The 20,839-nt window shown below is 35.0% G+C and overlaps 1 long non-coding RNA gene across 1 annotated transcript in view; it reads right to left on the reverse strand.

Moving 5' to 3' along the window:
• Positions 1 to 20,839, reverse strand: part of LOC143678945 (uncharacterized) — an 87,156-nt gene that overhangs the window by 41,538 nt on the left and 24,779 nt on the right. The gene's annotated exons all lie outside the window — the stretch shown is intronic.

A 20,839-nucleotide genomic window follows, 5' to 3' on the forward strand; every position in this document is an offset into this window, starting at 1 on the left:
CCGGTAAGGCCCGCGCGCCTCGGCGATCTCACCCGAGCTGCTTCTCTCAGCCAGCCAGCCGTTCCAGGATGGGGTACGCTGTCTTTTTTATCTCTGTTGTGGCTTTGGGCGCTTTCTGTATCGTTTCTACTCCCCTAGTAGGTGTCCTGGAGAAGAAACTAAGATCCGCGCGTCTTACTAAGCCGCCATCTTCCAGGAAGTCCCGATGCTTTAGTTTTGGCCATGATCATTGAATGGCTTCACGTTGGCCATAGTTAGGTAAAGATAATCATGTTTTAGCAGAACAGCCATAATTCTTTATAAACTGGTTATGCATGAACATCAATTATTTAAGAGATAATGCATATACAGCAAGATTTAGAGCAATAAAATTTAGCTACATTCATTCTTAAAATTATCAAATTGTTCTTAATCCAAACCATTTAGTTTCCCCGTACTCTATCAGAAACTTTTTTCTATAATAACTCTGAATGGTTAACATGGAATTGGGTGATTTTTCTAGGAGGAGGAAATAACTTCATGGCTTTGCAGTATCAATTGGGATAAAGCTTTCAAGGTTTCAATCACATTAAAGGTTGAGCCTCCATTTCTGTTTTCCTACTCTCACTTTCTCTTGTCTTTCAAACACATTGCAGAAATAAGGTGCAAATAATATAATTATAGTAACTAAAACATGTAAAAATGTTGATATTTGGTCTTGTGTAGACTGACTGAAATATGCCCTTAAACTGTCAAGAATGATTATCAAAGCAATAATTTTACTTATTAACTCCATACTGAATTTAGTATGCAGTCATTATTTCTATCAGTTTTACTACAACAAAGCACAAAGTACTATTACTTTAATGAACTCTAATGGCAATGATGTTATTTTATGGAGAAATTTCAGGACATGAGAGTGGAAAGAGATGGTACAACCTATTCTCTTCTCTTGAAGTGCCACAAGCCTTGGCTTCCAAAGAGTTACTCTTATTCAGATAAACACTGGGATTATGGAATCAATTGCCTGGCTATTTAATTAGTAATGTGTAGTTAGGAGGTACTTCATAGTGTCAAAGGAGTAGAATTAAAATCTAAAGGTTTTGTTTCTAGTCTAGGTCTCCCATTTATTGGTCATATAGTTATGGGATATTTCTAAAATGAGTTTCATCAGTTGTAATTCAAGAGTCCTGTACTGAATTATATTAAGATATTCTCTCACTCTTTAACTTTCAAATGATTTTTGGATGATTCAAGTCCTTATAATGACATACACTATAGTAATCAAAAACCAGTTACCCTGCTTCCTCCAATTTATTCTGTATATGCCTTCAGAATAGACATTGTAAAATATTTTATCTTGCTATTTCCTTCTAAAGTCATTGGTGCTTTCTTGATGACTATAGGAAAAGGTTTAAACTATCAGTCTGAGTTTAATCTGCCTGTTCTACTTTTGTTACTGAATTCTCTTGTACACATTTCTGCTTCAGCCTGTTTACTAAAAAAAAAAACAAAAAAACCAAAGCAAGCAATTGCCCAAACAACCAATCAAAAACATAGGTATGGCTTTACAGGTTTATACTCTGGATTATAAAGTCTTTTCTCTTTTCCTCTGTATAGCTCAATCTTATTTCTCCTATAAGGCCTGACTCTGTATTTTGAGCCATAGGAAAAGTTTTTAGATATTTCCAGAATATAGCTAAGATGTCATTGTGTTCATTACACTTATGATCTGTATTCTTTACTTGACATCTCTTATGACAAGTCTTTGGTTTGTGGCTTAAATTTTAATCTGGCCCTTATATATTTAACATTTACTTTTTTATATGCTTACTCCTTTTCTTCCCAACTAGAATATGGTTTTATTGTTTATTAAAGAAGCACTGCATATACTTCTTTGTATTAATCTTGGTACTTGCATGGAGTATTGTGCACAAAAGACATTCAGTAAATATTTGTTGAAACAAACTACATTTTGGAACTTCTTTTGCATAGAATTAAAGCAAATTATTTTTTGATGCAGAGGCAAAGTTAAACAAGATTGAAATGCAACTTTATTTTTTTTCTAGCAAGGGACTATGAAGTACAATTATGCAGCAAAGGAAATGCTAATAAAGGCTTATATGTCAAACGCTATGATTAATAACTAAATATCATTCTATCATTGGTTCTTTATTTGAGATTCTATCTGCTGGATTCTTATTTCCTGTATACCAAATACTGTGCTTAGTTTAGTGCAACCCAAATAAAACTGGGCCCTTGGGTTCCTCCATAAGGCCCGTTCAGCACAGTGTCATATCCAAATAAATCTAAACACATTTAAACAAAACACTGGAAAACAATGTCTGTTTCCCAAAGCTTCTTTGAAGATAGCAAGAAGTATCTATCTTCAAGATACATTATAGTGAGATATACAGCAAAACTTCATAAAATTGTATCCTAAAATGTTTATTAATAAAAAATCCCTAAAATTCTTTAAATATCCAGATATTTTTATTCTATTGGAGGCTTTTGATGCTTTTATTATCTAGCTCGCATCCCTTCCCCATACTCCATTTTTATGGATCACCTCGATCAGTACCACGAAAGTCCTGGAGTAGATCAACACAAAAAATCCTCCTGGGGCAAGGTCTGGTGAAAACTTACACATTTATATTTTTACCTGTCTCATAAATCCTTATGTCAGCCCTATGTAGAGGCGCTATAGTCCCCATATTGCAGATTGAGGAAAGTGTAGATTAGAGTGGCTACGTAATTTGCTCGGTCATGATTCCAGTTCATATGGCTGTAAGACAAACCACTTCTGAGTTTAGTGGTGTCAGATAACCATTTTGTTTGCCTTACAGATTCTATGGGTCAGGAGTTTGGACAGGGCACCGTGGGGACATGACAACACTAGATTGCTGTGGGTGACAGGATGTCTAGGTCTGTAATTTTTTGGAGACAACTTCATTCATATATTTGGAAGCTGATGCTGTCTATTGACTGGGAACTCAGCTTTTATGTTGGCTGAAATACCTTCAGGTGACCTCTTGATGTGTTCTCCATATATGGGCTGGGTTGGCATGGGGACCAGCTTCCAAGAACCAGCATACCCAAAAAGCAAGGCAGAAGTGCATAGCACTTTTATCATCAAGCCACAGAAATGACAAGTGGCACTTCTGCTATACTATTGGAAGAAGTCTCAGAGTTCCACCAAAGTTCAAGGGGAAGGGAGGTATACCTTATCCCTTAAAGGTATGGGCATCAACATTGTATGAAGAGCACAGAGTATGGAAGATACTGTTGCAGCCATCTTTGGAAAATAGAATCTGCCATCATTATAGAGGTAGTAAGAAGCAGAGGAGGGCTTTAAACCCATTTTTTTTTCCAGACTCCAACTCCTGGCACCTTTAATCACTATTCCAAAACCATTTTCTAATATTAGCAAAATTTCAGTCACAATGTAGATTGTGTTTATATTGTATTATATTGCATTTATCACGTTTATCAAATTTTTGATACCAACAAATAATCCAAAATGATATGAATTGGTAAAAATGTTGGATTATATTAGAAAAGTTGACCAAAAATGATTTTAAATTTACCATTTTCTAAATAATAATGGGGAAGACTGTATCTCCTTTATGAACTATATCTTTCAAAAGTGATTGTGGGGGTTTGGCTTACATTAAGTTGCTCTGATATTTTTAAATGAAATGTCAAATATAATTTAGTGATTGAAAGATGAAGCAAGGCTGACTACACTCAGAGTTTGACAACTTTGTTGTGTTTCCATTAAGCTATCTATCCATCAGGATCATAGCAAAGATGCCAAGTAGAAGATTTCTGAGGATGCATGTAACTCCATTGTTATAGTGTAACAATAATAATAGCTAGTGTTTGTTGAGTGTTTGCTATGTGTCATCTTCCTTCCATGGTTTATTATTTTGAATCCTCTCAATAACTGTACAAAAAAGGAACTATTATTATTTCATTTTACTGGTGGAGAAACTTAGGATGGTTTTGACAATTCGTCCCTGGTCACACAGTGGTCACAGCTGGAATTTGATCCCAAGCAATCTGATCACTGAACAGCACTCTTAAACACTATTTTACCCTGCTTCTACAATGTCTGAAATATAAAACTCTCTCATTCATTTTTGATGTTCTAAACTCCAAATGTGATGATACCTTATAAGATCCATCCTTGCCTGTTCTGCCTTTAGAGGTGAGTTTGTGCAAATTGGTAATGATACAATACTTCTGGACATCTACATTAAGGCACTATAGTTGAGGAGATACTTAGCATATACAACTTCATTGGGCACTTGTAGATCTCTGTCAGTTATAGTCATCCACATTTTACAAATGAAGAGATGGCTTCAAGGACTCAAATAGTAGATGCCAGAGCTAAAATAGTAAGTAGTTTGTTGTTCTTTCATTTTATTACAGAGGATTGTGCCTTTACTTTTAGTATTTCACTTTTTCTTGCCACTCCCTAGAGCACACACATTCATGCACACACTGTTTTTAAAAAATGTTTTTTTTTTTGGCATGCTGTATGGAGGGGGTCGCATTTCATTCTTTTTCCATGTGAGTATCCTCTTATTGCAGCACTGTTTGCTGAATTTTTGTTTGTTTTGATTTTTCATTTGCTTGTTTGCTTGTTTGTTTGTTTTGGAAGTGCATGGGCTGGAAATCGAACCAGCGTCTCCCGCATGGCTGCCGAGAATTCTACCACTGAACTACTCTTGCATCCCCTAAAAATGTTTTTTTATTTTAAAACATAATATATATATACAAAGCAAAGAGAGAAAAAGCAATAATTTTCAAAGCACACTTCAACAAGTAGTTACAGAACAGATCCCAGAGTTTGTCACGGCTACCATTCCATCGTCTCAGATTTTTCCTTTTTGCTGCTCCCAAACACTGGAGGCTAAAAGGAATATTAATAGAGTGATTCAGCAGCCATACTCATTTGTTAAATCCCATTTTCTCTTTATACCTCCTCCTTCTCCTTCTCCCACACTATAGGGATCTTTGGACAATGCCCATTCTGCCTATTTCATGTTGAGAAGGGTGTCAACACTGAAGGATGGAGGATGTAATTAACTGATAATCCTGGAGACACTGATCCCTCTGAGCTTCAGAATTTGTCTCACTTAGGAACCCTCTGGGAATTATATGTTCCAGGAAAGTAAACCTAGTACATGAAACCTCTAAAGAGTCTCAGCTCAAGCCCTCTGTGTTCTTAAGAGCCAACAGAAGTGATGTTGATTGGGGCTTAGCAAGCATGGCAATTAGCACTATTTAACTGAAGCTTGCATAAGAGCAGCCTCCAGAATAGTCTCTTGAGTCCATTTTATCTCTCTTGGTGACTGATGCTTTATTGTTTGCACTTCTTTCCTCCTTTTTGGTCAGGAAGGCATTGTTGGTGCCGGGGTCAGATTCATCACCAGAAGTCACGCCCACATCATCAGAGAGATTTTCGCTCCTGAATGATTTGTACTATGTAGGGGGGAGAGCAAAATCTTCCTTGCAGATTTGGACTTAGAGAGAGAGAGAGAGGCCATATCTGAGGAACAAAGAGGCTTCTTTGAAGCAACTCTTAGGTCTTGTTATGGGTAGTCTTAGCTTCTCCCCTACAGAATGAAGTTTCATAAGGGCAAGCCTCAAAATCTAGGGCTTAGCTTATTTTCTTGAGAATCCCCAATGGTTGCAAGGGTACCTGGAAGCGTCCCAGATGGGAGAGTTTAATAGTTCCATATTTATCTATATATCTCTATTTCTATCTCTACCTCTATATCTGTATCTATATCCATTTATTTCCCTTTGGATCCTCAAGGGACTCTACAATATTTTTTAATTATCAGCCCACCATAGTCTGAGATGTATCCTGGTATTATACTAAGTTGTAGAGAATTACAAGGCCTCATTCCAAGAGTTTGGGTTTTTTAAATGAGCTAACCAGAGAGGTTGATTTAGATTATATATTACAGAAAATTTAGGTTCTAGATATAATAAACCTCTCTGCCTTTGATCTCATATAGTAGCTGAAGGTCTAGAGTATATACACTATCATTTTTTATGATGCATTCTAATTTACTTCAGACCCAGCCAGGTTGTCTTTGTTTGAAACTCTAATTGAGGACTGATCCATTTTTTCTGTTACTTTAACTGTTATTATAAATAGCTATGCTAACTTTCAGGGCTGCAGCACTCCATTTATGCACCCTAGGTGTCACAGAACTACTCAAAGTTCCAGAAATACCAGCTTGCAGACACTATTTAAATTAGTTAAATTGGATTTTAAATTTCAGTCCTGATGGAGGTCAAGAAACTGAGATCACAATGCATGAAAAAAGATGGTTTATTACTCACAGGCCCCAGGAATACAGAGGGGTGCTACAGGGGGATCAGCAGAAAGCATAATTGGTTCATGTGGCTCATCTAGCAGGTGGGGAGAACACAAGCAAAATAAGAGAGACCCATGGGCTTATGACTTTATCATGGTCCAGGGATGGAGGTTAGTAAATTCCCTGCAGAAGTCAAGGAGTATTTAGTTAAAAGTAATCACACATGAAAAGGCAAAGGGACTGGGGATCCAGGAGAAGTGGGGATGGTTAACTTATCATTTGGGACCAGCTGTGGGTTTTGGGTAAGGTGAGTGTATGGTGTGGTTGGTATGAGTGGTGGCCACAGATGTGGGTTTGAGCTCTGGGGGAGCTTATGCCTCAGGGCTACAAAGCTGCTTATTAAGTAGGCCAAAGGTCAGTGTTGAGGCAAGTTGTTTAGCCAAAGAAAGATGGATACTGATGCAGCACACAAACATTTTGATAGTTATGACACATCCATATACATTTATAAACATACAACAATACTAACACAATGAAAGAGTGCAAAAATTAAGTAGAAGAAATGAGCTTATTGAATGGGACTAATGATTTACTTTATGCCTCTCAGATTGATATGCAAGTATCAAATTTCGTCCTTAACTTTCATAATGTCTTATGAAATCAGTCTTTCTACTTTACACACACTTTATATTGATTTGTTTGCATTCTTCCTTCTATTGACTCTGGTTCACCGAAAGCTTAGGGTGTATGTGTATGTGAAGAGACTGCAGGTAAGAAGCTGCTGGAATGTGCCAAGAAACAGCTAATGATTCAGCAGAAATGATATGAAGGATGAAGCCAGGCTTGCCATTTGCAGCGCTTCACTTTTCCTGTTGACCTTGAGAAAGTTGAGTCCTGAATGGGCAATTTAGCACTTGCTGGTTGAGTCCCCATTTGCCACCTTGTTCTGACCTCATATGATAACATAAACTTGGCAAGTACTCTTTACTAGTCTGGCATTTAAGGAAAATCAAGCTATAATCTTGAGGAGTAGCATTCTCTATTCTACTATCTGTAGAATCGTGTAGAAAATTTTAGACTTTAATACACTCAAATAATGCTGATCTCATGGGAAGATCAATTTTATAGACAAAACAAATAATATAGAGAGAACAAAACAAATACTGAATAAAATTAAGTTCCAGAGATTTAGTCAAAGCATTTCTGTTGAGTATCAGTGAAGTCATTGTCACATGTTGACAACTGAGGATGAAAGCTGGGACACAGCAGAAAATTATGCTCAAATCTATGACAGGATATTACATTTGCTTCACTTGTTCCTTATGTCTGAGACATAATTGAATGTTCTTTAATATGTCTTTCTTCCCCCAAGCAAGTGTGCCCTGACCCAGTTACAGAACATTTGTGGCAATTTTAGATGAAGGGTTGAGGAGAGGGTCATGAGTCTGAGATAGTAACAGAAAATTTAATTTACTTTGTAGATTTCCCTGCCTCTTTGAAGTCTTCTGGCATAGTACAATATAGCTTTGCTTAGCCTGAGCAAAGAGTATATTATACTAGTTTTTTTTAACTTGAAAAATAGCATTTATTAAAATTAACAAGTGGAAGCTGAACTCCAGTGAAGGATTTTATTTCAAAATAAAGATTATTCCAATTATGCCCATATATATATTTTTTTTTGTATGCTATATGGCAGGATCACATTTCATTATTTTTTCACGTGAGTATCCCATCATAGCAGCACCATTTGTTGAATTTTTGTTTGTTTGTTTTGCTTGCTTGTTTGTTTTTTGGGAAGTACATGGACTGGGAATCGAACCTGGGTCTCCCAGAGGGCAGGTGAGAATTCTACCACTGAACTACTTTTGCACCCCCATGTTCATATTTTAAGGTGCTCAAAAATAAACAATTTTTGTTGTATGTTGTGCTAATCATTCAATTTAATACAGGTAAACAGACATTTGCTAGATTGCGACTTTTTGTGAGACCCTTTGCGAGCTGCTTTGGAGGATGCAATGTGAGGAGATGCAATCCATGCTGAAAGGAATTTATCCTCACACCATGGAGAAAGGCTCATATACATATGGCTATGCTACCTTGGGCCAGTCATTTAATGTTTCTATGCCTCAGTTTCCTCATCTATAAGACGGGAAGAATAATAGTATCTACCTAATAGAGTTCTTATGCAGATTAGATGAGTTAATTTATGTATAGCACTTAGAAACATGTCTGACACATAGAAAGTGCTATATAAGTATTTGATATTATTTATTACTACGAGTAGAAATACAAAGCATATTGTGATATGAGTGATAATAAACAAAGCTTCCTACCAGGCACTTTTGCCTAAGATTTCCTCATGTTTATCAGCTAACTAAGGGATAGTGGCAGGGGAACACAATAAAGAAAAAAACAAGGAAAAAAATTTAGTTTAATCATCTGTTATAACCGCTGTCTTCCTTTTTATGTTTTCAACTAAAACTCAAGATATTAGTGCTCATCTTTACTCCCCAAATATCTAGATGTTCATAAAATCTTAACATTACAAGTAAAGTAAAACTGGTACATTGTTTTGGCTTGGAAGAAATGAAATGTCACACGTATACACACACACTGACTATAATTCACACTCTAGTCTGAGAAAGCTTCAGATAACCTAGATTGGTGCTGTAGAGTGAAAACTAGCTCTCAAACTGGCGGGGGAGGGAAGTTCTCTGAAGTTGTTCTTAGGTGGGAGAGTGCAGAATAATGTTTCCCAAATTGTAATATGCCTGTAAATCAGCTGGGGAGCTTGTTAAAATGCAGATTCTGATTTAGTAGTTCTGGGGTGGGATCTGAGGTGGTGTTTCTAACAAGTTCCCAGGTGAGGCCATGCTGCTGGTGTGTTGATCACACTTTGATTAAAATGATCCTCTAGGGAAAGTTACCCAGGCAAATCCTAAGATTAAGTCCTTGTTCCATTTACTATTGATTTGCATTTACTATTGATTTGCATTGGACAATTCTCCTAACCTCACTGAGCTTCAGCTGGCTTATGTATAAAATTGTGCTTATTCTATATGAAACTCATGAAGATAATACATAATGCAGATTAAAGATTTATGCCCTGCTTCTTATGGACCATGTAAATAACTAGAAATATAAATGTTTATTTAAAATTAAATAGAATAGCATAAACATTATCAGTATTCATTATTTTTACTGTTTCGGAGATTTTTCAATAAAATTTCTTGACTTGTTCCTCATACAGAGAAATAGAAATAAGTATTAAGTTGGATGGAAATAAGGTAGATAATCCCAATAATCACAGAACTCATCTAGAGCGGTTCTCAAAGCACAAGCACAAGTCTCAAATGGGAGCTTGTTAGAAATGCAAATTCTCAGGTCCCTTGCTAGATTTACTACATCAGGTGCAGACCATCAATCTGCGATTTAACAACTCTACAGGTGATTCTGATGCATACTAAAGTTTAAAAACCACCGATGAAGAAGAAACTGCACATCTAGGAGGGTCCCCTGGTTGTGGATTTAATAAACCACTTCTGGCTATGTGCCATAAAGGGACCTAAGTCCAGCTCTAAATATCAACAAATGGTTCAGCTCAGAAAGTATTAAATATGCATTACTAATGGAATAGCAAGACATTAAATAGTCAGGAGTCCATGTGGGAGGTAATGATGGGGATGGGTTCAGGCCAGAGATTAAAGAAAAAGAATACTGGAAAATTTGGTGGAGACTAGGGGTCAAGGAAAGCTTCTCTGAACAGAATGACATCAATGACAAGCATCCAAAATATTTAAAATTGAAATAAACAGGCCCAATATGCTTATTTCTTTGCTTTGTACATAGTAACAATGTAGAAATTGATGATTCTTACTCTGGTAGAGGAAGCTTTGAAGAAACCACTACAATTTTCAAATTATATTAGGGTGTAGAGGGTGGTACTAAACAAAACATATATAAAATCAGAAGCCTTTGGTGAATCAGGAGAAAAAAATGTTTGTAAGCTTGTAGATGAGTAGCCACTAGGGAGAGTCAACTATTGATGCACCTGTAAATCTGAGCCTGTGATATCTGCATTTTAATCTCTGTTAAATTCTTGAAATTTGAGTTTGTCACACATTCCGTTCAATAAGGCATCTACTTATATCTCTCTATCCTTACCCACAAGGCATAACACTGTAAAAAACATTTCTTGAAATAAAAAAAGAAAGCCAGCTTTATGGAAGATGATGCAATGTCTCTTGGTTTTCCAAAAGAAAGTTTGTAAGAAATCAGTGACTCTCATCATGCACAGGCAGTGATTTGAGATGTTATTCAAGCAAATGTTTTACAGTTCACATGTTCAGTCTGTATTGGGTCAGGAGAGAGAGAAAAAGAAAGAGAGAGGGGTGGGGGAAGAAAGAAACAGATGCAGATACTCTGGTTTATCTGCATTCACAGTTAGAAAAAGTTACTGTGTTTGTGTTAATTACAGGAGCATCATAAAGGATGACCAGGCTTCTGTTTACTTGTGTGCCCATGGGATGGAGCTGGGTGAGCCATTTGTTTAATCGACAGGCTCAGGCATGTTCTGTGCAAATTGGGGCATGGTGACCACTACTAGATTTTCTAATCTCTGGAAAGAAAAGAACTTAATGTAGTAATGTTAGAAAGAATCAAGCTAGGACTAGGCCTTATACCTTCAGCGGCAATTCCCATAATATGGTCTGTCATTCTCCTTGGTGATATGTTTTGTATTTTTCTGAATGGAAAAAAGGGAAGGATATAAGGCAAAGACCTAATTGTTGAATCATTCCATCCCTAATCTCACTTATGAGTTTTTCTTTAAGTGTGAAAGTTATTTTTGTGGCCTCATGAAAGGGAATTCCTTTCTTCTTTGGCCAACTTGAATGAGAATTTCCTTTTTTATAAAGGGAGAAGTGATTCTTACAATAAATGAATTTTTTCTTTAATGTAAAATCTTGTGTTTATACCTTAGAATGAAAACAAGTCCAGTTTAACTTGTGCTTTATTAGGATATTAACTTCATCTTATTGCATCATTTATGCTCATTTTATACACTGCTAAATGATGAAGTAAAAATTTAGTGACTTTAATTTCATCTTTGCATCTTTATTTCTCGCATGTTGACTGGCATTAAATATTTGTTTTATGAATAAACAGAAAATAAATGAATGAATGAATACTTATTTAGTATTCAAAAAATGATATTGTAGAGTTAGTGCATGATGGCCTATTATTTAGTAAAAATAGTAGTGAATTTTGAGTAATTGAGTCACATTATTTTGAAATTGAATGACTGTTATAATAAATATTTGTTGAGTTAATTTGAATTAAATGTCCATTTATTCTATCAACAGAGCATAAAATGAGTTACTGATATTCAAATTGTTCTATATCTAGTTAGTGACGAACTGGTACAAGATACATTTTTGAATTGTTTTTGTTATAGAAATTTCAAACACTTATAAAAAGTAGAAAAGAGAGTATAATAAATTCCATGTTTCCATCAACAGCTCAAACATTTTCAATTTATAGCCAACATTTTTTAATCAATATCCACCCCACCCCCTGCTACTCTCAAATTATTTTCGAGGAACTCCTAGAAACCATATCATTTCATCTGTAGACAATTCAGTATGTAGCTTCAAATGACAGAGACGAAATACCCACAGTACTAATATCACATATAAACAATAATATAAAACCTTAATATCATTTAATACCCAGTGTTCACTACTCCTTATTTGTCTTAGACTTTTTTTTTTTTTTTTACACTTAACTTGTTTGGATTGGGATCCAGATAATCCCATACATTCTGTTTATTAATTTCTCTTAAGTGTCTAAAAGATTTACATCTAAAACTATTGATATCTATAAAAAGAGTTCTATCTAAAAGTAATTATAGCTCCCACCCTTTGTTTCTGTTGTTGAGAAAGTCAGGACTTTTGTCTTGTTTCCCAAATCCAGATTTTGCTGATTTGCTTAGAATATAATTTTCTAATATAAAAACTGTCATTTATAACTACTAAAAACAAAATAAAACAAAACTTTGAGGTGAGAGGTACACATACATTGAAAAATGGTTCTCAAAAGTTGTGCACATTCCTGTTTATTTTCTTTCTAGAAATAAATTTTAGAAAAAAAACTTCAAAAACAGCATCTCACAAAAATTTTACCACAGGGTTCCTTAAGTGACCTTATTAATTTTCTAAAGTGCTCGTTTATCTTCCTTCTCTTTGTTACTTGGATTAAAACCAACTTTTAATTAATGCAGGGAAAATACAAATCAGAACTGTGACAGGAACTTTCATAATGCTTAAGTGTTTCTTTACTGATTAGAAAATATCCAAAGCAGTTATATTAATTTTTATAATTATTCAGCTTTTTATTCGTATTCTCGGTATGAAACAAATAGACATGGAAAACCCTAATCTTCCAAGATATTATATAACTGAACTTTCAGTAATATTAGTTGATGATATTTCTGGGAATAGGAGCAACATTGCCTGACCTCTGGTTTATTTAACCTACATAACTTCAGGTTTTATGTCTGTAGTATTCTCAGAATAGTTTTTGAGATTTAAAATGGGAAGTTGTAGTCAACTCATTCACTTTATGGCATAAAAATTAATTTTTACTTTATGGCATAGAAAAAAGGGACTAAAGTAAGTAGGGTAAAGGAATGTGGAATAAAAAACACAGATCACACATAACTAGAATTAGTCCACCAATCTAAATTAGAGTAATATCGAGCCAATTGATACTGCATTAAGAATTCCTTTAAAAACAAAATTATCTCCCTCATTAGAGAATTCTATTCTCCTTTTGCTCCTTTGCTGACCTAACTCTGCTCTGGACATTTTAATTTTTGCTGTTGCGAAAACACTGGCATCTTACACAGAGCCATTAGACAGTAACAGAAGAAGCTCACATTTATTTCCATTTCATTAGGAAAACTTAAGAGGGGAAGCTGGGTAAAGCCTATTGGAAGACTCTTTGAAACATATGTGCAACTTTTCTGTAAATCCAAAATTATTCCACAAGAAAAGAATTATTAAAAAGAATTTGAAGAGTTTTGTTTTTCCACTATCTGTTGCTGAAATCTCATTAAAATAGGAAATACTTTTTTACACATGCTTTCTTCAGTCTATACCTAAATTAACATTTTGAAAATAAAATCAGAAATGAGGAATAATTTAAAGGCTTTATTTGATATTTTAATGAGACAAAGATGATTATTTTAGTTACTTAAAGGGACCAGCCCTTTGCTGAACATTTTCTTGTAAAAAAGGATGTTTATTTACTGGCCACCTAATATTTTCATAAAAATTATTGTAGCATTTAAACATTCAGCTATTATGAGTTATTTTATTTATGAAAAGAGTGAAAAAGTAAAAACTAAATTCTATGACTTCAATAATTGTTGAATCATGAAACTAGACCTATTAGAACACTTGGAGATCAATTCTTCTAATTAATCCAAAAGTTCTAGATGGCTGAGGATTTATGCTTTAAGTATTGGTGCTTAAAACATTATTATTGCAATTTCGAATGTATTAGAGTCCTTTCTGAAAATCAATTGTTATTCAGTCTTTTCTTGATGACTCTAGATCCCGGGTCATATCCTATCTCAGTCTTAAACCTCTCATTTCGCTTTACCACAGACTTTCAGAAACATCATACATCATATTAAATCTCAACACTTTTTGACCCTCCTTCAGTGGTTCCCTTCAGCTTCCAGGAGGAAGTCCCAATCTCCACTGCCTGTCAGGTAACATTCTTATGGTCAGCCCTTACATACCTCCCCCATCTGCACCTCTTACCCTGCCTCCCGCTAACCTCCGTTCAAGTGCTGCTGATCGAGGTCTCTCTTGCTTTTCTCCATCACACATAGCGTGCCTTCTGCCTGGAATGTCCTCCCCTTATACTTGACTTGGTTAAATATTAATCATGTTTTAAATATAAAAGATTGAAACATCCAACCTTCTCTTCTCCCTTCCCTTCTTAGGCTCCTACAGAACATTGGTGACCACCATTACTTTGTAATCATGCTGTGCTATATTTGATTACTCATTTGTCTTCCTCATAAGATGGTTATATGTCGTTGCTTTAGGGACACAGAACTGTTTGCCATTGCTTTACCAGCATTTAGCATAATATCCTACACATTTGAATGAATCAATATATGGTTGCTGTTGTTGAATAAATAATTCTGGACATCCTAATGATTGGCATCTACTGAAGAATATAGAATTATAATATCTTTCATCAAATGTCTGGAATTCTGAGCTTTATGAACTATTGGATTTGCATGTGATAGTTGTTCTGTGCATCTTCTTTCTGTTTGATTAATTTGTTAATTCTTGATCCTTCAGGGTATATGCCATGGTAGTGTGATGATATGAGAATCATCATATTAAGAAAAGATATAACTATCAATATATATTTTTCTGCTTTCTTTGCAAGAGGGAGTGTGAGAGTATTCTATTTGTGGCTAAAACTATTTGTTTTTACCTGTGTTAACTAATTCTATTTAAGAACTGATTGATTAAATGTTGATTAATTTTGTAAAATCAACTACTTTTTAAAAAAATCAATAATACGTATTTTTGTATTATTAAATAATGGCTACTATTACTGCTTTAGAATGAATCAACTGCTATCATGTACTATAAATATGAGCTTATTAAATCAGCTTTATCTGCTCTATTTCATTTTAAAAAGCCAAACAAAGCCAACAAAAACTTTAAATGAAAATTCATAAGGAAAAGTAAAAAAATTTCCATATCAACCTCTAATGCTGATTACAGAGAGACAGTATACTATACTACTTTATCTCAAATGATGAAAATATCTTTTGCAATAAGAATTGAAATGATATTTGTTTCTATAATTCATAATGACCAGTTTTCTAAGTGAGATATATGAATGTTGAATATTTTCCTCTGAGATTATAGATGAGAAAATGATACGCAGAGAGCTAAATATTTGTATTGAACCCTTAATTCTGGCCATTTTTAGTGGTCAAATCACCTCTTCTTTTAATTATGTTCCTAAGGCACTGATAATTTAATTCTTCCTCTATCATTTATATCATGTTGATATGCTTTAATCACACAACAAATTTAGCTATCCCTTTTCTTGGGGGTCTTGTCCCTTTGCTGGAATTATGGGAGTTAAATTCATCTTTGTGAACCATTTCTTTTTAAAATATTCTCATCAAGTGCCTTGGATTGACATGCTGAAGTGCATTTTGGGCAGGCGGCATAAGCTGAAGGTTGGAGGGAGGTTGGAGTATAAATTTGTTCTACTCAACCTTGAAGAAATGTTAAGCTTTAATTCTCTGCTTCAAATACAGTACACTGAGTGTATATTCAGTGCTCCTGAGAGATTCCTAATGAACTGAGAAACAACCAATTTGAGGTGAGAAAAATATATTTCATCAACCCCCTGAGCAGCAACAATTTGCCTCAGCTTGTCACACATACTTGATTCTGATTAAAATAAGGCAAATGAACTAGCTTACTTTCTCAATAAAGAAATTGCATCCGTCTTTAATAGTCTCAAACTCCATAAAATATGGATTGTGTACGTTGATTGTTAACATGTAAACTAGCAAGATAAATAAGACAATTTGGGTGAGGAATAAATTCTAGTGGCCATGACTGGAGAGAGAATTAATTTCTCTGTTTTTAACTGACTCAGTTGACAATGGTGACAGGATTAGATGTGATATGCTTGGCTAAAGAGGCTTTCAAAACTTGCAATTAAGGTAAATTCCTCCTCAAATTGCTCTCCTCCCTTTGAACATTTATTGCAGTTGGGATAATAAAAGTCATGATAGTGACTGATGTTTAAAGAATATGTCGTTGGGGAGAAAGAAGGGTGGTAGATGAGACACCAGACATGGTAGATGAGATTTATTGTGTTGCAAAAACAAATGAGGGCTGACAAGACAGAAAGATGGGGACAGCTTCCAGGCCCCTGAACGTTGCTGTTTATGCCATGGGTGTAAGTAGAAGGGGCTCCTGCTTGAGGCATGTTGACAAACTTCAGGGTGCCTATTACTGAGGTAGCTTCTCCGTTGGAAAGTCAGCTGGCACCAATGGGGAACAGCAAAACTTTTGAGAAGTGGGCTACATAATTTTGACTGAAACCCTCTTCTGTCTAACTAATAATAAATCGAAATGATTTTTTTAAATTTAAAGTGTCGTTTTGTTTTACAGAGCACATTCAATATAGAATCTCATACAATGTTCATAAGAACTTCGTGAGGCATAAACATCCTTGCCTCATTGTTGAGGTTTATAGAGATTAAGTCACTTGCTGAATGACTAGAACTTGAAACCTAATATTCTGACTTGAAGTCTAGATTCCCCTTCCACTGCCTGAATTTTTACTTGAAGGTCACAGTGGAAGTCATTTTGACAGGAAGCATTTTGCAATGATCAGCATAATATCTACTCTTAAATCTGCTATTGGTTCCTTCAACTTCTTTGACTATGGTTTTCTTCCAACGCTAACAGACTGACATACACCATGCATTTCAAATGTCACACCATAAAATGTGACACAAAAGTCAGATATGGCTCTCTGGTTTTACTTTACATACTTTAACGTGATATAGTGGAGCCTTCCATAATCTGCTCTAATTTCATTCTAGAATTGTTTTGTGTGTGAAATGAAGCAATTACCTATACTTTAGATAGTTCTTGGTTTCTGGTTAGAAAACTTCGGAATATTGAGGATGTCAATAAAAAAAGTCTCTAATGGACATGTAAGAATATTTAGCTGAAAAGAGCAAAATGTTTTCTCATTAAAAAATTATTATTGTAGTCAATGCTCATTGACCCCATGTTCCCCGATTTTCAGGATGACTGTGAAGAATTCTGCATCATTATTTTTAAGTGGCATATAATAATTTTACAGCCCACTTTAAAAACCCACCATCCCCACACAGCCTCCATTCTGTTCTTTCCCATTTCCGATAGTTTATTTAATTTAATTAAAACCTATGTATTTAGTAACAATATTTAACATGAAGCTATATAGTCTTCCTAAATAAAGTATATAATGTCAATATGACATCAATAACATTTCCAGATAGATTTTTTTTCAACTGAAAAAAATGTAAACTAAAGTTCAACTGGAAATATATACATACAAAAATAGCAGAAAAATTATGAAAAAAGAAGAGTAATACAGGCAGAGAATGGTCCTACTAAATATTGAATTGTATTTTAAAGCAGGATTTTTGGTACTGGCACAGATAATGACTCAGATACAGGGCCATTTGAATATTAGTATATGTGAAAGTGGCATTCAAATTCTACAGAAGGAAGACAATTCATTTAATAAGTGGTACTGGGATGATGACAATGGTTTATGTGGAAAACAGAGATGGACCTCAATCTTGTAAGTGAGATTTTCCTTTTCATGTATACTACCCTGCCCCTTTTGATATTTTTGGTGTGCTCATGTTTTATTTTTATAATAAAAATAGCTTATTTTTTTAAAGTTGATTTCCTCATCATTTGCTCAGGTTTTGTGGTAATACCAGTTTACTTTGTTGTTAACATGAAAAATGAATTTGCTCTTAGTTCTAACGTTTTATCTTTCACTCTATGCATTGAATGTGTATTTTTAAATATAGACTTATAGGTTGATAATAATTTAAAAAGGCTTACTTAAAAATTCAAAACTCACAAGCTCTTTTAACAGATATTTTAATCCCCCAATTTCCCTATTCTGCTTTTCTTTGTAAGGTTTTGAGTTTGTTTTAAATTTCTAATTTTATAAAACTCAGCTTTTTCTCTTGATACAATGTCCTGTGACATTCATTACTGGCAAAGATGGTTTCTACATAAGTAATCCCAATGAGACATGATCTCTTGCTCACCATTTAATCTATGGGATCTTTCTCTGAGCTGAGCTTCTCACAATCACGGCTCAGTTGTTAACATGGCACAATGTCTACCTCATTAAAGTATGGACGCTAATGGTAGCACCTAAGAAACATTATGTCTGAATCCCAAATGGAGAAAAATGTTTCCTAGAAATGAAAAATCTATCTGTCCCTTTGGTGAAATAGTCCAAGGGATTCCTAGAAATGGATATCGTCTACTGTGGAATAGTATATGTGTATGTGTGTGTAAGTGGAGAGAAAGAGAGAGAGAGGGAGAGAGAGGATATAGATGCAAATAGGCAAAGATTAGTTCATATATAAAAATACAATTCTGACTCATAGCCTACATCAACCAGTCTAGCAAGTCAAACATAACAATTGGCCCTAAGCTGATAGGACCTGATCAATAACTGCCAGCTTCCTTAATTTTTGCTATTTCCAACTTCAATGATCAACTGAAGAAAGCCAAATCTCCTCCTCTAACCAATCACATAGGATGCCACTTCTCATTAGCCCTCCTCCAGCTTCCCGATGTGAAGAGTTTCCAGTCTGAGCATACCTGCATGCTCCCCTTTTTTCACTATAAAGCTTTGCAACTTCTTTGCCTTCCTTTGAGTCTTTGCCAAATGCAGCTGATGGTGGCTGACTCCCTTGCTACAGAAAGCTCTGAATCAATAGCTTTTGCTTGTTCTCATTGCAGTATTCTTCATATATTTTCACAATACATACATTCACATGTACATATATGTACACACACATATTGCCTGAAATAGTTTCCTACATTATAGAACATGCTTAGTAAAATTTTATATAAGAATGACTGGAATGCAAAGTGGACTGGTATCTTATAGTAGGAGTCTGAAAAACATCCAATTTTCACTTAAGCTGGCATTTTATGTTATTTTATTTTACTATTTGACTCTTATATTTACTCTTTCCTGATAACTCTTTCTTTTTTCCTTCCTCTAGGGCACTAACCTGCCACCTCAGTATACTTTTTCAAGTTCCACGATAGAGAAGGGAATAAACATGCTGCAGTGAAATTGTAACCTATTTTAGGAAAACCTCTGGGTGGCCTAGACTTTTAACAGATAAAGGCTAACAAAAAGCAAATGCTTCAGACTGGATTGAGATAAGGTAGGGCTATCGCTACCAATAAATGCAAGTTTTATATAGATTTATCTAGCAAAGAAGAGGAAATCTACTTCCAAATTCCTTTGTGTGTGTGTGTGTGTGTATAATGTTTTAAAGTTAAAAATGGAAAGTTATGTGTTCATTTCTGGATAGCAAAAGAGAAAAGTTCACATCTAAATCTGAACACTAGGTAAAATGATCTATACCTGCAGTATCTCAAAATGTACAGTACCATATAGTACGGGCATATCTAGGAGATATTGCGGGTTTGGTTCCAGACCAATTGTGGTAAAGTAAGTCACACAAATCATGTAAAAGTTGTGTTTATACTATACTGTAGCTTATAATGTGAAAAGCATTATGTCTTGAAAAATGTACATCCTTTAACTAAAAAACAAGACTTCATAGCTAAAAAATGCTAACTATCATCTGAGCCTTCAGCAAATCATAATTTTTGCTAGTGGAGGGTCTTGCTTTGATGTTGATAGCTGGTGACTTTTCATGGTGGTGCATGCTATAGGCTGGGGTGGCTGTGGCAATTTCTTAAAATAAGACGATAATGAAGTTTGCTGCATTTATTGACTTTTCCTTTCACCAAAGATTTTTCTGTAGCATGCAGTACTGTTTGATAACATTTTACCCAAAGCAGAACTTCTTTCAAAATTGAGTCAATCCTCTCAAACCTGCCACTGCTTTATCAAATACATTTATGTAATATTCTAAATCATTTGTTGTCATTTCAACTATTTTCCAGCATCTTCACCAAGAGCAAATTCCATCTCAGGAAACCAGTTTCTTTGCTTGTCCAGAAAAAGCAACTCTTCATCTGTTGAAGTTTCATCATGAGATTGCAGCAATTCAGTCATGTCTGCACACTGCACTTCTAATTCTAGTTTTCTTACTTCCTCCACTGCAGTTACTTCTTCCACTTGAACCCTCAAAGTCATTCATGAGGATTGGAATCAACTTCTTCCAAATTCCTTTTAATGTTGTTATTTCCCACAAATCACGAATGTTCTTAATGGCATCTAGAATAATGAATCCTTTCTAGAAGGTTATCAGTTTACTTTGCCCAGATTCATAGAGGAATCACTATGAATGATAGAGAATAGAGGCTAGAGGAATCACTATCTATGGCAACCTTAATAAGACTCTTCCTTTCACTTGAACAACTTAGAGATTGTTGCAGGGTTGCAAAGTGGCCTAATTTAAGTATTGTATCTCAGGGAATAGGGAGGCCCAAGGAGAGGGAGAGACAAGGAATAGCCAGTCAGTGGAGCAGTCAGAACACGTATTAACATTTTTCGATTAAGTTCATCATCTTATATGTGTGCAGTTTCTGGTGCCCCCAAACACACATGATATCACTGATCACAGATCACCATAACAGATAGAACAATAATAATGAAGCAAGTTTGGAATAGTGCAAGAATTACCAAAATGTGATGCAGAGACGCTATGTGAGCATATGCTATTG

This window comes from Tamandua tetradactyla, chromosome 4 (assembly GCF_023851605.1).
Source record: "Tamandua tetradactyla isolate mTamTet1 chromosome 4, mTamTet1.pri, whole genome shotgun sequence".
Taxonomy (NCBI): domain Eukaryota; kingdom Metazoa; phylum Chordata; class Mammalia; order Pilosa; family Myrmecophagidae; genus Tamandua; species Tamandua tetradactyla.